This window comes from Oppia nitens, unplaced genomic scaffold (genome assembly GCF_028296485.1).
Source record: "Oppia nitens isolate AA-2021 unplaced genomic scaffold, nextdenovo-longstitch-racon4-pilon3 scaffold5_pilon_pilon_pilon, whole genome shotgun sequence".
In the NCBI taxonomy this organism is placed as follows: Eukaryota; Metazoa; Arthropoda; class Arachnida; order Sarcoptiformes; family Oppiidae; genus Oppia; species Oppia nitens.
The window spans coordinates 3215009-3234796 of record NW_026533243.1 but is presented as its reverse complement, the minus strand read 5'-3'; positions in this window follow the sequence as shown (position 1 = coordinate 3234796).

Sequence of the window (19788 nt, the reverse complement as noted above, 5' to 3'; positions counted from 1 at the left end):
AACTTTTATGTTACTAATATATATGCATGTATTGAGTCAGCTCTAACTGGTCTAACTTAGTAGTAATAGTATACTTTAAATGGTATGTCCATCGATATGTTTAGATCTAAAACTAAAAGTAAAAAAACTAATAAAAACAAAGCTCTGGTATCCAGTAATATGACTCTTGGAGTTTGTTTGTCATGTTTTTGATTTTGATATAACAATAACACATCTGTCAAATAATTTTGTGACCAAATAAACTAAATAAAACAAATAACTTATAAAATGCATCAACAAATCAGTCTTGTTTTGTCTGATCTTAAGTTTTCTGGAAAATGTGTTTTAAACAATATTTTTTAGTTATTTTATTATTTTTTGTGATAACACTCAGCTTCTTAAATATAGTCTAAGAAATTGTTGACATTTTTGTGATTTAATTTATTATAGTTTTTTATAACTAAATTCATGTAATTTGATGAATGAAAATGTTATATAATAGCAATTGATAGACATTTTTATGCTATTAAAGTCAGCAAAAATTGTTTAGTATCTTAAAGCTATACCGACAGTACATCACAATCTATTTAATAATCTATTATATCATATATCAAATGTAAGTCAATTTACTTTAGATAATATGCTTTAATGTCATTTAATTATAAATTGATTTTATATATTAATATTAAAATCAATAGACTTTGAATTAGATTTTGTAAAATACAGTGAAGAGGTTATTGTTGTTGTTGTGAAATATGATATAATTCAGTAATTATATTAATAAACTAACTAATGATAAACAGATTATTTAATAAATTGAGTAAACGATGACTTAGATAATGTCTGGTGAATATCAATTAAGGTTACATAATATGATTTACATTAATGTAATTACATTTGTATTATATGTTATAAAACGCATTTAAATCATATATAATTACAACGCCGGCAAAAATGTTTGTCTTTTTGGTTATATATTATGTGAATTATAACATGTAATCAATTATTTATAAAAAAATAAATAAAATAAATGTAATTTAATACACATTTTTCATGTTTATAATTCTGTTAAATTTCATATTTCTTTCAATAATATTATATAAATGTCATTTTAAAATTATTATACGATATATCAAACTATAATTGATTATAATAAATAAATGTATTATTAAATACATTAAAAATTATTTTTTATAAATATATTGCATTACAATTAAAATATATGTTTTTAAATATAAGTTGGTTTTAAAATAAACAATAAACTGAGAGATTGTATAATTTATACAAATATTTATTATAAACTCTATGAGTATTAAAACTAAAAAATGATTTTAATTGTAAAACTGTATGATTAATATTTGTATATAATTTACTGTATAATATAATGTCTATTTATTTTAATTTTAAAATCTAGTCTAATATTTAAAAATATAGATTAATTGTAATTTAATATATTATTTATATAATGAATTGCAAATCTAATAATGTTTTAGTTTATACAAAAAAAACACAATCATTATCAATAAAGTTGACAAAAAAGTTGTTAGTTTATTACAAAACTTCTATTATTTAAATTTAATTAATTAATTATTATTTAAATCATTTACTTTAAAATCTTATCCGATTAGAGACCTTTATTGTGAGTGACAACTACTGTAATATTAATTGTAAGTTAAATATAATATTAGATAAAATTTAAGTATTTTCAGTATTTGTCTCTCTCTAAGACACTTCTCTGTAATTGTTTGGACACACATTTGATAGAAAATTTGTCGACAATTGTTATCCCTTTGACAACCAGTCGACACATGTCGTCACCAAATCTATCAAATATTTGATAAGATTTTATAATAAAAATATCTTTTAATTGACAATAATTCATATATTCTTGAAGTTAATAATCGATTATATAATTTATATATCGATTGTATTTAAAAATAAATTGTTGATTAAAATGGTGTCGACACCTATACTTACTATAATACACTATCAAACTATGTAAGCAATTGTCCGCAATGTGTCAGCACTTGTCTTAAAAGTATACCTTACTCTACCTGTACTGTATTAATACTGTAGTTTGCAATAACACTTTATAAGCACTAATACAATATAAATTACAGTACAGTATGTATTATATAAGCCCAGTTAGTTGATGTCTAGTGCCATATCACTTATCACTTAGAAAGCATCGGTTGTCGTTAGATTACCGAAGTTAAGCAACCGATAGCCCGGTTAGTATTTGGGATGTCACCACATGGCAATACTGGGTGTCCTAGACATTGATTTTTGCATTTTATTTTTTTAGTATATATGTTGTTATCTGTATTGTTTAAATCTACTTGTATAAAAAAATTATGAATTATTATAATATAGCAAAATTAATGATACTAAACAATTATAAACTAAATATTATACTGTAGTAAAACAATATATATATTTGAAATATTTAAACAACAATTCAATTATAAATAGAAATCCATTATTGATTATTAATATAAATTTTGGATTTATTATCTAATCTTATTATTATTTTTTAAATGTTTTATTTAATATTATTTAAAATAAGAAATACTATTCATTAAATATAAAGTATTTAAAAAATTTAATATTTTACGAAATACTCGTGAGATGACAGTATAGGACTAATATAACTGGTTTTTCGTATAAATTGTTAATTTTTTTTATTAAATACTTGATATTTACGGCAATAGTGACGAACAGCCTATCGATAAGGTATCAAATGTCAAACCCTCTCAATCTTTCTATAGTTTTATCGCAAACACTGTGTAATTAAAAACCAATTCATTATACATATTATTGATTGCATTAAATATTCATTAACTGATAGGAAATGAGTGGAAAAAAGTTTTTGCATCTTTTTTCTCGCGAAAAATGATTAAAAACTTATTAACATTTTTGTTATTGCCTTTGATTTACTTGATATATAAAGTGTTATATCTAATGGTAAACAACAAAATTTTTAGCTAATTTAACCCATCAATAAAAATATTGCTTTATAATTAAAATACAAAAAATGCTTACATTTAGTTATAACAGATAGTTTTTAATGTGAAAAACCACTTAATTATTAATGCATTTTTGTAYTAATATTTTTAAAGGAAAAGATAATATTAAATACAAAAATATTTAAACTTGAAAAGTGCTGTTTTTGTTTAAAAAAAATCTTTTTTTTTAATTAAATGAAAATATAGGAGTTTTTTGTATTATTATCGAAAATGTTTTTATATTCTCAGAAATATTCATTTTTCTACTAATTGTTGACTCATTAGACACAGCAAACATGGCTATAGATTATCATATTATTATGAAAGCGATAATAATTTGTTTTAAGGGGTCGGCGACTGTCTATCCATTATATAATGAATGCATTTCTTAAAGAAAGAGTGAATGCAATTAAATACTCTTTCTGTGAGAGTACTGGTCGTCATCCACAGGGATATCATATTTCATGAACTGATAAGAGATTTTTGTGTGTATTTTATTACATCAAATATTGAATTATAAATTTTTATATTTGAAAACAATTTTCTTGGAAATTTAATGTTTATTGATTAAGTTTATAATATAAAAATACTATATTATATCATATATGTATTGTGATGTTAAACTTTCATATAATTGATATTTATGTATACTAATAATAAACCAGTGTTTTAGACAATATAGCTTTTATTTTAGATGTAAATACAATATAAAATAAATTTTTTAGTTGATAGTCATGTTTAATAGATTGGCATTATTTAGCATTCAATAAATAAATATATTTTTTTAAATTTTTTATATCATTAAAATAATTTACGAATTTTTATAGAAAAATCAATTTCCACGTAAATTCAATCATCAATATTTGAAATATTATAATATTTTTGTAATATTTTAATGATAAATAGAGATATTTTCTTTTTTAAAAACTATCTAATATTTATATTTTAGATATACTGATATATTTACATGCAGTACATTATTATCTTTTATATATATTTATGTAATTTGATAAGAGATTATATGATAAATATTATTGACATAATTTATACAATATTTTTGTCGTACTCTTCCTATTTAAAAATGTAAGACTTCATTGAACTAAATCTAAAATTATTATTTTATTTATTCATAGCTTTTGTAATGAGATGTAAACATAAGTATACAGTATAACATTGATATTATACGTGCTATTTGACTATATTATATATATAGAAAGAGAGAGAGAGAGAGAGAGAGAGAGAGAGAGAGAGAGAGAGAGAGAGAGAGAGAGAGAGAGAGAGAGAATAATTAACAATAAAACTAATGTAATATAAAACCAAAGAGTAATCTCAATAAATGAGACCAAAACGTGATAAAGAAAATATGAAATCAAAAATATCTAAAACTCATATCGACTAAGAAGTGGAAACATCGTGTTATTAATGATAACAAACCTATGTTTTACTATTAGTAAGACCTGAATCTCATTATAATAATTGAATTTATATAAATATAAGTTAATTTTATATGAAAATTACAACTTTATATCAGACTAAACAATAAAATTAACAAATCGCACAAAATATATATATAAATAATTTATTTGTTGTTTTACTTGAAGAAGAGATTATTAAGAAAACACTTTTAAAAATAAGACAAGATTTTTAAATAACAAGAAATTTGTAAAATAATAATACAAAGTATGTGTAATGCATTCAAAATTGTTTAAAATTTAGGTTAACTTCATATAGCAATAAAAGGAAATGGAGTTAAGTTGAAAATAAAAATATATAAATTATGAGATATTTATATTTAGATATAATGTTTGAAATTGTTATTTAGATAAAAATAGGAAGAAAGAGAAAATTGAGAGAGAGTTTTGATGAGACCATACGATATCATATAATGTCATAAATCTTTTAAATATAATCCATAAATTGTTTCATTTTTATGATAGTATTCCTGTTATTAAAAAAATATTTTATGAAAATCACTTGCATTAAGAAAAAACTTAAATTATGGAAATTTCGAAAAAAAAATTAAAACTATTTATCTATGAGATCCCAATTATTAGTTTCTATAGAAACTTTCTAAGATAAAATTATATGAAATTTTCATTTGCCTATTTATAAAAAAAATACATATATAAAATAAGTTTATATTGCAAACAATACTTTATAAAAATTTTAATGTATTTATAACTTTTATAGATTTAGATTTATATTTTTTAAGATTTTCCTAATTATAAAAATAAAAATTATAAATGACTTAAATAAACAATAATACTGTATAAATAAAATTATTAGATATAAATATTTTTTCAATAAGAGAACAATTTTAAAAGTAATTGTTTTGTTTGTTATTTAATGGATTCTACAATTTTATATAAATTTTAAACATTTATTAGTAAGAAGTTATAAAATTGATATAAATGTTTTTTCACTTATTATATAATACACTGGATTTTATATAATAACTATTATTATTATATATAACTTCATTTCCAATGACTATTATTATATATTTTTTTTGAAAACAATTAATTATATTAAAATATAACATGAGTTTTGATAAGTTTTTTGCTTTTCTTTTCTATTTTTATTGTTATTATTGAACTAATTTTGTTTTACACGAAATAGTGTATTGTCTGCATTTTTGACATGAAAATCAATGAAATGAATTTTGTAAAAAAGTAATATTTTAAAACATAATATAATACATTGTAACAAAATAAATTATGGCTAATATATCTTAAGTCAATTTTTGATTTTACATTTACATTATATTTAAAAATAAATAAAATTGTATAAATTTATTATAAAATATGGTTTACTTTGCTTATATCAATGCTTTTAACACTAGGTCAAGCAAATTTTTTTGTTTACAAAATTGGCCATGTATTATACACTGTAAATACGATATGTACATACATTATGTCTCTGCCAACATTGATTATAACATATTTATTAATATTTAAAAATTTCTATTAAACTTGAAAATAAATATTTAAAATATAAAATCTAAAAATTAAAATATTTTATAAATTATCTGTTTAATTTTTATTTCAATATCTTATATAAATGTTTGATTTAATTAGCATAATAATAATATTTATAAAAAAATAATACAAACAAAATTATATATTTTTTCTTTTAATGCTATTTTTATATTAATAAAATTAATGTTATTAAAATATAACATTAGATTATTTTTTATAAAAAAATGGTAAAATTATATTTTTATGATTTAATTATTTTAATTTAATATATAAATGTATTGCAATTTGCAAACAATAGATTTGTATACATATTAGCAAACATTATATTCGTATAGAATTATAATATAATATTGATTCAAATGAGTTATTACATCAATCTTACTAAATATGAATACTAAGTTTTGGTTACAAAAGCATTACTAATATATATTAAATTTATGGAAACATTTTGATTACTTTAATTTATTTGATATTAATTTTTAAGTATAAGCAAGGTAGATACTAATACTTATATATGTATGTAAAAATTTAATATATATACATACCAATGTTTACAATTTTTATCAATATGTAAATTATTTATTAAATTATGCCTTTTGACAATGTATAACAATTATATTATATCATGTTTGACACTAATAAATGGCTTTATTTTTAATATTGTTTTATTTTAACAAAAATATCAAAGACATATTAATAACATTTGTTAAAAACGATAAATTAGTGATTGATTATTTGTTATAAAATATGTACAGTTTAAATTATATATTAAATCTAACTCAATTTTTACAAAATTTATTAAATTAAAAATTAAATGTAATTGTATTAAAACATACATTTTCAGTTACTATAATAAATAAGCTGTAAATTTTAATTATGGAAATTTTAAAATTAATAAATCTAATATTAAACCAATAGACAGATTATTTTTTATTTTATCAAAAATTTTGATACTATGCATATATTTTATCAAATGCTAAAAACTAACATTAACAATAAATTATTGTGGGATTTATTATTTTGATTAATATCATATAATATATTCATTGTTTGTAAACTTATGTAAAGTAATTTATTCTTTATTTTATAATTAAACAATAATTAAATTAAAATAACTATTTTAAATACAGTATTACCAATTATATTACTGGACAAACTATTGATAAAAATGATATAGGTTTATTTACTTAAAATCTAATAACACAGTTGTCATTAATTAAATATTAATCTAAGTTATTAAATTAAATAGTTATCAAAAAACCTATTAATAGAAAAAATTTAATTTATTTAATTAGATTTTTATTAGAAATAATTATCAATATTGTTTTACAGTTTTAATAATATAAAATTAAATTGCACATTACAGATGTGAATTTTAATAATTCATTTAATTATTAACTTTTTACTAATAATATCATATAATTAAAAAATATTAATAAGCCGTCTTAGTCTGAATATCATAGCAATGAGTTTGTTTAATATAAAAAAGTTTAAAATATGTTATTTATTTAAATAGTTTAGTTAACTACAATTTAATTTTGTAGCAAAAATATAATTTTAATATATTTAAAACAAGTAAGTTTATTTAAAAATTAATAAATGATTTATTTTTATATTAATAAACTTAATTGATGTAATTTATTATTATATATAATATTCAATGCATAAACCAATGTCTATAATGACTAAAATTTATAATTTTATGTATTGTATTACTCTATGTTAGATATGAGAGTATAGTTATTTAACGTTGATTAAAATAAGTTTTGACGTTTATATACATTTTAGTAATTAATATGTTTAATGCAATGACTCACAAGTAAATGATATATAGAATATATTTTTTAGTCACAAAAAAATATCATTAATTTTTTATTTTTATTTGAAAACGTTTATATAGTATATCATACATTGTATGATGATATAAATTACATAAAAATTAATGATAATATTTTTCGAAGCCATTATTAAATTGTATTGCAAATTACTATCTATTTAACTCTTATGGTTTTAGTTACTTTATATAAAGGCTAACCTTTATATAAAAATACAAATTTACTGTATAAACTAATATTAAACATAAATGCTTTTTTGAGGCAATGTATTTGCTTTTTGTGTTTCAAATAATAAACATTTTTCTCTGTTCACGATTTAATCATTTTTTCAAACCAACAAACGTTTTAATATTCATTAAATAAAGTCTCTCTCTCTCTCTCTCTCTCTCTCTCTCTCTCTCTTCTCTTTACTCACTCACTCACTATAGAATCCAATAGCACTTTCATTATATTCACATTAAATTAATTGATTAAAGCGTTTCCATCATTTTATTATTACAACATTACTTTATATGTTGTTCAGAGAGAGAGAGAGAGAGAGAGAGAGAGAGAAAATTTGGAAAACATTAACCAAATGAGAGAAGTATTAATACAAATGTAATTTTGATTCTGAAATTCATATAATTTGTATACAAATCATAATCATATTGTTATAAATGCTATGTTATGTAATATATATATAGCTTATATATATTGATAAATCAATTTTACCATTTAATACAATAAGAATACATTGACTTATAATGTGCTAATGATATGTTAACAAAAAACTAATTTTTAAAATAATTTTTTATTCAAGATTTATTATATTAAAAATTAAAATATTTTATGAATATTTTTTATCATGTATAATAAAAATATTAATTTGTTTGTTTAAATGTACTAATTATTAAATTATATTTTTGTATGATTTTTACCAAATTCAAAACCAAATTAAATTGTTTTAAAATAGATTATTTAATTATTTGAAAATATTATTATAAGTTAAATACAGTATCATTCATATGATATGTTAAGCATAACATCACTCTCAATAATATCATAAACTAATAATTTGGTTGATTTTTTATCAAATTTTTATATGTATTCTAATTGCATGTTAAATAACTTATATGACTATAATTTTATAATTAGTTTTTTAATTATTTGATTTTTATGAAATAATAAAAATGTTTTTTTTCTCTATTTAAATAACAAATCTATTATTTTAATTCAAATTTAAATGAATTTATTTGAAAATTTTCTTGTTATTTAAAATTTATCTGATAAAAGCATTTAATTGTTATAATATATATAAATTATAAATCATTGTAATTGTTTTGTAAAATTTAGCTCAACTTATTGACCAGAATTTTATATTAGTTGAAATATTATACTAAATATTATATAGATTTTCTGCATATTTTATATACATTTTTCGTACATATATTACAGTTAAACAATTGATGTACTGTTAGTTCAGTGTTGTGCTCACAAAATATGTGTTTTGAGGCATTAAATATAATATTTATTCAAATGACTATTTGCGAGACAAATGATATGTAATGTTATGCCTGTAGTAATAGTAATACATTTATCATTTACAGCACATCAGCAGTTGGGTCCTAACTGTGTGTCGGCATTGATAGGGTATCGCTAGTAGTAAAAACTTTTGGTGCAATTTTTAACTAATGAGAAAAGTTACTCAACCGATGAAATTAGTGAATATATATATTGTTTGAATGGACACATCGCTCGGCATTTATTAAAGCAGTGTTTCAGGAGATACCGATTGGGAAAGGGATGCCAACCCATGTTTTACTACCTCTACTACTGGTGGTTTACATTACTGAGAGATAGCATAGATAGATATCATTGATGAGAGAAAGAGAGAGAGAGAGAGAGAGAGAGAGAGASCTAAAATTAGTTAGCATTCAGTACTCATTGCCTTCTATTTCCATTGAATACACAATTGAGTGAAAGTCAGTGTATATTTTGAGTGAGAAAATGATTTTTAGACAAACATTTTGTTATTACTGTTGTCGCTGTTTATTGTAACCAATGTTTCCAACAAAGTTTTAAATTACAAATACCAGTGCCGACAACATACATACACACACACACACACACACACATACATGAAATACTAGCAAATACATTATACGTAACAAACAAAACATGAGAGAAAATGGCATAATTTTTGGCTTATATTTTAAATTTTCACAGCTTTTCAGTGTTTAATTTCAAAACCCATAATTAGCGCCCAAATTAGTGGTTTTGTGTCTTATAAAACCAAAATTAATTTCAAATTTTTTTTTTTGTGTAACCGCTTGTCTCGTAATCTTTTTAATATGAATATGATATTTGTTTTGTTATATTTTAAAATGTAATAAAAATACACATTATTAGAGTTAAACCTAATTTTCACTTTTTTAAGTCAATTATTAGGTAAATAATATTTTATTGCTAAATATTAAATTTATAACTAACGGTTGCAATTTAAAAAATATTTTAATTGTTTACACACAAACACATACACCAAATAATAATTTTTTGTAATTTATATCATTAGTGTTATTATAGTTATGCAAAAGTAAAATTACAAAAAAATCGGTGTTTGTATTAAAATTTATTTTTAGGGCACATCTAACTCAGTTTGTTTTGTTATATAATAATAGCCAATGCCTTTAGGGGACAAATATAACACACACACACATATATATATATATATATAAAACATTAGGTAAACTAACTGTTTGTATGCATATTATTATTTTATCAAACATTGAGATAAAGAGAAATGTATTTTGTTTGACACGAAAATTAGTGCTTAAAGGAAATGACAGAAACTTGATATTAAACATAAAAATATTAAAAATAATTTTTTGTTGTTTTTATTTTAATAATTTTCTTTCTCCAGTTATTATAGTTTTGTCGATTGAAAGCGAAATAACGGTTTTAATAATAGTCACATAATTCAATGTTTGTTTTACTAATAATATAATAAAAAATAATAATAGCATATCTAAACATTTGGTCCAAAATAAACTAAATTGCATATATTAAAATATTTAGTTTATTGGCAAATGTTTGTGTCTAATACCCACACATTAAACTAGTATTTATTTTTGTTGTCTCTATTAAACCGATTGTTATGTCTCTTATTAAATATTATTTATAAAATTGTTTTTATTTAGTGGTGAAAGTGTATCCTGTATTTAAATAATTTAAGTCATATAATATTTCAGTTAATACAATATACAAAATAAACTTCCTAAAGTATTAGTTGTCCAATCGTTTCTACATTAATATCATAAATAAAAAACAATTAAATAGTGTTTATATTTGTTTTATAGCTTACAATTCAATCGCTTTAAACATATAAAATGTCTTAAAAGTTTACAGTTGTATAATATAAAATATTTAATTAATTGATATTAAATTGATATTTTTAATAATATGTTGTTTGATAAATTCAAAATTTTTAAAGTGTATAAATAAAACATGTTTTTTCTAAAGTTAAAATATTAGAAATTTAAATATACTAAATATTTGATATTTTGATTTAATACATGAGATCTATTTTAACATAATTAAAATAAGTTATTTGTAAAATATTGTTATAATCTATAAAAAAAATATATATTTAGTTTAAAAGTTAAAGCATTAAAACCTGTTTGTAATAAAAACAATACATTTTATGATACTATTAGTGCACAAACAGTATTAGTCTCTTATTTATGTTTATATATAAACATAAGACAAAAGACATCACTACTTCAACATTAAATAATTATTTAAAATATATGAATAATGGTTAAGCAGACAAACCATAGGGAACTTATAGTTATGGTTATCCTTTAGCCCAATATTGGCATTGAATAGAGAAAACAAGTAATTTATAAATAATAATATTGTAATAATAATAATTCATTTACTCATCCCTAATGGCTGCGGATATATAAACCAACAAAATAATCATAAAATAAAAATCTTTCTCTTTTGTAGATAAACTCAGCTTTTGAATAGTCTCTCAGTATTTCCTGGCATTTGATTTATATATAATTTGCTTATAATAATCATCTCATTATAAACTTTATTATTATACAAGAAATCGCTATTAAAAATATTTTTCTTAATATTGTACATAAGATAATGGATATTATGTTTTGTTTTTTAAAATAAATTTATTTTAATTTATATAAAAATATTTTTTATTGTTATATTATTGTATATTATATAATCTGTTTTCTATTATATATTAAATAGTAATGTTTTGTTTTCCCACATTAGCCCTGAAAATGCAAAACATATATAAAAATAAGATTATGTATTAAAAGTTATTATTATTGGTATTATATCTCTAAAAGATTTTATAAGTACATTACATTCAATTCTTATTTAAATATTTAAATTTATTCATTAAAGATAACTAAAAATTACAAATAATAATTGTAAAAATCTTTTAATAAAAATTTAAAAATTCATTTGTTAATTTTTATTTAATATTTTTTAATTCTAATAATTTACTAAATGTTATTTTACTTTAATTTTATTAAGTTATTATGTGTTTTAAAATAATAATTATATTTATATTGAAATTTATTTTAATAAATATAACTTTGTTGTTATTTTTGTTATAAAAATAAAATATTTTAATATTTCAAAGAATTGAAGTTATGTTAATGTGAAATATAAACTAATAAAATGATAGAAACAAAATATGACAAACATTATGAAGTCATGTCATAATTGGCAACGACATCATCATTAATATTGATGTTTTTATGGTACACTTAATGCTTGTAAAAGACATTTATTAAACTTAATTTACATCTTTTGATGGCTTTTTCGTGTGCCATATAATGTTATTAACTGTTCATTAAATGATCAGCTAATTGTATACTATGTATAAGAATATAAAAAAAATAAATGCCTATTATTTTGGTATTTAATTGTTAATACTGTTTGCCTTAAATGACAGTAATATTTCATTGACTATGCATTGCAATTGACTTTTTTCGACTTCAAAATACACTTTCATCGGTACTGGTATTACATTAAGCATAGGATTCAATAGAGATTACGATTGATTGCAATGAATGAGAAAAATCACAAATTCATGGAAATTGTGAGACAAATGAAAAAAGAGAGAGAAAATTACAAGAATTATATGTTTAGAGATGTATATAAAGCACTTGATATCTGTATTTAAGACAAACTGAGTAAAAGTGCAGTGATTTGCACAAAATAATGGCACAAACTTTTAACTAYACATTTAACTCTACTGTACTACTAATGTATAGAGTATTACTAATTATAAAGAAATAATACTTTAACTTAATAAAGATTAGTCGCGCCCGCAGTTAAACTTTATGCTATCATTTGGTCATATTGTAGGATATGGTATAGACTAAGATATATGACAACTAAAGTAACACAATAAATAGTATCCAAAAGAGTGGGATATTTACTGTAAATCCTAGTAAAATGTCATTAAGTTTTTACTACAATTTGTGTGAAACACAGTAAATGACAATTAATTTGATTTAAATAAAAAGTTTTTATTAGTTTGGTTTAAACTACTGGCAGTCCATGACATGATAAACCAGTATAATAGTGTATATTATACAGTATAATATGATAGTAAACCAAAATTATACTTATTTACTAAACAACTAATAAGTCATTACTTTTTACATAATGTAATGTTTTTCAGACATTTCAATGCTATTTAATGTCTGGTCATGTTTTGCTTGATTATATATATAAATATACTGTATATACCGGTATATATATTATCCAAGTATTTATTTTTTGAAAATAAAATACCGACACTTAAACTGGTATATCATATATACCGTGAGTTTCAGTTCTGCCGTTTTCTTTGAGATGAAGTTTCAAAGTTTAATTTGTGTTCAAAGTTTATATTAAAATATTTGATTAATTTTTAAATTTACTATTATACTATAAATATGTGCTGGTTATGCATTTTATTTAAAATTATTATTTATTTTAATAAAGCAATTAAAGCAATTTATTAAAAAATATCTAGACACTAAAGATTATTTTATAATCAATATTGCAATAAAATTTATTTTTACTAAAAAATTGTCAATAATTGCTTAAAATTTTTTTTTGTTTTTTGCTGTTATCGTATAATTTTTGCACGCAATTTCATATTGAAGATTATATGTAAATTATAAAATAAAAGACTAAAAATAAAATTAACAAAATATTGTATATATTATAAAAACATTGTATAACCATAAATCTATACATATTATTATCTTATATATACCGGTATTATTTTTATTGCTTATTATAAAAGTAATATTATTAAAATTATAATTTCTTAAACTATAAATGTTTTACATAGAAATATAAAGTGCATTTTGAACGTTAACTTTGAAAATGAAAATTCATAAAACAATTTATTTTATTATTATTATTACTAAATTTATTATTAGAATTATTACAATGAGTAAACTTAGTTCAAAAATGTTTAGTTCATAGGTATKCATATCGTGTAAAATTTCTATTTATAATATCAATAGTAATTTTATATTAATTATTAGCAAAATTAAATTTTAACATAAATTACAAAAAATCTGAATTTTTAATTTTGTTTTTTTAATTTCTTAGTTATCTTCAACTAATCAATTATACAGAGTCTGTATTACAGACATTCTTTTGTATATATTTTTGTCATTTAATTTTTATGACAATTTTAAACCTATCGTATAAACAAATCTATATTAAAATATAACTAATATTTTTAATACTTTATTTAGAGTTACTTTAAATTTGTTTGAATGTTGCATTTAAAAATAATATTTTTTTTGGATAAATTTTAATTAGATAGTTTAATCAGATTAATTACAAGTTTGTCTACTTACGATATTAATATAAACATTATTGATTATTTTTTAAAAATAAATTTAAATGATTAATTTGTCAATTTAATATTTAACAACTTTAATTATCTAATTAATTAGCGAATTAAATAGATGAATTTAAATGTTTTAACAAAAAATTATAGTAATGTTTTATTTAATATATTAAAATAAAAAATATATAATTATTTCTTAGATATGATGCGATAGACATATTAGTACAGTATTTATAGCATTCATCCCACTTTTGTGGTTCATATATAATATAAGTTATATTATATAACGCTATAATTGACATTAAAATAAATGACTGGCAATCAAAATAAATTACTTTAAGATTTAAATTAATATAAAATATTATATAATAATATATTATTTTATATATTAAGTGAAATACTGATAAGTTATACACATATAAGTGAGTTTTAAATACTTATTTTGGCTTATTTATTGTCGAGAAACTTATAATTTAATGTTATATTAAACAAATAAATTTTTTAATTAATTAATTATTAATTGATATATAAAATTTTTATTTAAAATTAAATTAAAGATATTATTTGTTATACATTATACATTTATCGTACATGTATACCGTACATGTATATATGTAATAATAATAATTTATAAACATAAAAATAATTTCTAAATAAGACACACAGTTCTATGTAATATTTGAAAATTTATACAATAATTATTTATCTCATTTAAAAAATATTTTAAATTGTATAAATTAAAAAAATTTATTATATCATAAACTCAAATTTATTGCAAAAGTAATCTAGTGTTAAGTTATACACAACTCAAAAGATATAGTTTGAAATAAATACTAAATATTCTCAAAATAATAACTAAATACACATACATGTCATGAGATTGTTTATTATATGATCTAATTGTATAAATCAAGGATAGACTACCAATGTTTATGAGGTTTATGTGGTTTATGAGGTTTATGAGGTTTATGAGCAAGGTAGATCGTAGAAATATTGTATATCAAAAGTTTTTTAATAATAATAATAAAAACAATAGTATAAATGTGAATCATTTTAATATCTGTAATATTTAAAAATATATAATACTGTATATAAATGCCATTATGTTTTATCAATTACTGTAACTCCTCTTCAATCTAATCCTGTTGTGTATACATACATATATATACATACATATATATATGTGTGTGTGTCGTGGTAATCGTGGACCGGGAGGGGACACACATACCATGGGATAAATATACACAAAAATTGAATTCATTTGATTCAATTAGACAGTATTAAAGTGAATTAGAGATTATTATTAGTGAACAGGAAATACTGTCTTTAATATCACGCTTTGCACAACAATTTGTATTTTTTAATAACGTTTTTGCAAAAATGTTTTTATTATAAATCCGGTTTTTTAAAAAATAAGGGATTTATGCGGTGCTATAAATACTATACCATAAATATACAACAGTGTATATACTTCACAGTATTATATACTATACACATACAAGCATTTTAATCATAAATATTATTATTTATAAAAAATATAATTTATTTTACTGTATATGAATATATTTATATAATATTTTCATAGCACTGAATACGAGTTACGAGTAACTTACGACTAGATCCCTGTTCCCAGTGTCCAAACAATTTGCTATAAGTAAAAAATTTTTATATAAAAAATTAAATCATGTTTAAAATTCAGAGTAAATACATTTATTCAAAAAACAAAAATTACAAAAAAACTAAAATTATTTTTCATAAAATTCCCGATAATAATCTTTCTTTGGTAATATCCATTTCTCTATAACGATATACTACTCTAAGCCCCTCATTGAAGAGCTCTCTCTCTCTCTCTCTCTCTCTCTCTCTCTCTCTCTCTCTCTCTTTCTCTGACTAATAGATGTCTTTTGTGTTTAAAAAATAATTTATGGTTTTAAAATTTTGTTTTATGTCTACCTATATCCACAAAAAACTTGATATAACTTTATATAAAATTTTTAAAAACATCGCATTTAATAATTTTATGTTTCAAAATGTACATTTATATATAACGTATATGTATTTATATTATAGTACTATTATTTATTTAAAGCAAAAGTAATTGAAATAAAAAAATTAATCACAAAATCTTATATTTGTTAAGACAGAGTTATAACGAGATATAAAAATTGTTTTATTTATCACAAGAAAAAAATTACACATATTTTTATAGTTCTGTAATATATAAATATATATTTATAAAACATCGTCCAATAGATGTATTAAAGAGATAATAAATTGAAAATTTATTATTATTTCTTTATTTATCTAATAAACTGCTAAAAATCTTACACTAAAGTTTTTCTATATAAAAACAAAAAATTATATAAAATTTATAGACTTTAAGTGATTAACTTTTATGTGATGTACAATTTTATGTAATTTATAACAAATTTTTTTATATAAAAAAATTTAGTAAAGTTAGTTTGATTAGAGATTAAGTTTAAAATCATTTGAACAAACTTATATAACATCACGAAAAGTAGAAATTAAATGATCAATTAAATGGTATTTATTGATTGTCTTTAAGTTTCATTTTTTATTGATTAAGATTAAAATAGTATTAAAATGTTATAAATTATTGAAATTATGTAAATGTTTATCAATAAAATATTTTTACATTTACTTTTGTTAAATAAGTACACAATATTTTGAAACAATATTAGTTTTTATGTTTAATTAAAATCGTGATTTATATAATAAAAACCTACACAAACTTTTTTCAACTAAATAATATAAAATATTTCAAATTAAATTTAAATAATATTTTATTTATAAAAATTGAAATATCAATAAAATTCTTAAAATTTCTTGAGCCTTAAATTATAAAAATAAAATATTTTTTTAAATAATATTTAAGTTATATTCTATAATATACAGTCTATAATATAGTATAATATTAAACATAAAAATTTTAAATGATAAGGGCGTGCATTAAACGAATATTTAATTAAACTGTATTTAAACTTTTTATTAGTGTCTGACAATCGTTTTTTGCCAAAATCTTTATTTGACAATTAATATTCATTATTTTGATTATTTTAATTTTGTTAATAATAATTATTAACGTAAAAACAATTTTAGAACATTAAAAGTATTCTTACAATAATTTGTCTAAAAATGTAACATCAATTGGAAAAAAATTATTTATTTAATGTTTTTTATAATTTATTCAAACAAACTTTTGTTTACTGGAATGTATAGGTCTGTCTGTCTGTAGTAAGTTTTTTGCGGATTTTAAAATTCTTACTTTAGATTTGGTTAGAACATCATAAATGAGATATAAAAGATTAACATTATAAATGACATCTCATTAATTTGTTCAAAATGGCTGCCAAAGTATAAAAAATTGATTTGAAATTTGTATTAAACTTTAAAATGTAGAATAGGAGTGTCATAACAATTATTCAAATATAGTTAAAATTATAGTTATTTTTAAAATTTTGATCGGTGTGTGTTTAGTAATGCATATGTTCATTTTTTATTATTTATAAAAAGTAATTTATGCTATTAAAGTTTCTTTATAGCGTTCTCAACTGGTTTAAAATGATTACAATGGAAAACAATTTCCACATTTAAAACAATTGAAAATTAAATTATGAAAAAATTTACATTAATTGATTTCAATCTTAAATTAAGTAATTTAAAGTACATTATAAAAATTAGTTTATTTAAATTATTTATTTATTAAATAGACTACAGTTTATGAATACTTTTAAAGTGTTGAATTTTCTTAAATGTTGATTAGGAAATAAAATATAGTTTTGATTAATGATATTATATGTCTATTAATAATAGATTACAACAAAGTTATATAAAACATCATAAATATAATGTTTTTATACAATTTTGTTAACACCTTCCCATTGATTATATTATTTATTTTTATTTGTTTTTTGTTTGTTATGTAATTAATACCCGGATAAATATTAATATTCATTGATTTTTAATTTTATTTCAATTTCATATTATTAGCATTTAAGACGACTCATGCCATATCAGCTGTTATCAAATAATATGTTAAAATCTAGTACTTATAAAAAAAAAAGATTTGATAAATACTAAAAATAAATTGCCATTTTATTAGTGATTTAAAAAATAATTAACAAAAATTTCTTATCGTATTTTATAAATATTAATATAATTTTCATTTACACTTTTATCATTAATTATATCAAAATATAAGTGCTTTTGTTTTGATCTTTTTTTGGTATAAATTATAATTTGAAATATATTTTAAGCAGATGTGTGTGTATATCATATATTTATTATTTATAAAAGTTGTTTAAAAATGTTTTTAAAAAAAACTATAAAATGCATTTAATATTCATAATTTAAAAACGATATAAATTTTAACAAACATTTAAATTCTATTATATGATGCAATGTCTGCAATATTTACTCAATTATTTTTATTAACATAATGTAAAAAATTAACAGTCATATAAAAACACATTTATAATAAAAGTTAGTATATTTTGTTAACAAACTTTTTCTTTTGAATGATAAATTATTTGGTATATTTTATGGACATTATATACATTTTTTAATATAATCATTCAATAATATTGACTTAACATTTATTTCTAATATAAATAATCTAAAATAAAGAAAATTTTCATAACAAACATAATCTATTGAATATATACGGTATATATTATCGTAAATAATATTCATCATATAATTTTCATTTGTGTATTTGTCAAACAAAGCAAATGATTTAATATTATATTTATTTTGTTATTATTGATAATAAATAGAGTCAATGCTTACACTCTATCCTCTATTTCCTCACCATTTGATAGGTCAACAGTCATATGATAGTAAAATAGTGGACAATGTATTGGATGCCAAATAAGAGGTATTGTTATCCAAATGACATCTGGAATGTCCTACAAATCTATTGTTAGTTTGTTTTTATGTCCCATAAGAGAGAGAGAGAGAGAGAGAGAGAGAGAGAGAGAGAGAGAGAGAGAGAGAGAATTCTCTATCTATTGATTTTATATAAAATATATAAATCAGCCATTGATTGTGCCTTAAAAATAATAAAATCTATAGTAAAAAATACAACAATAGTTTAAAAA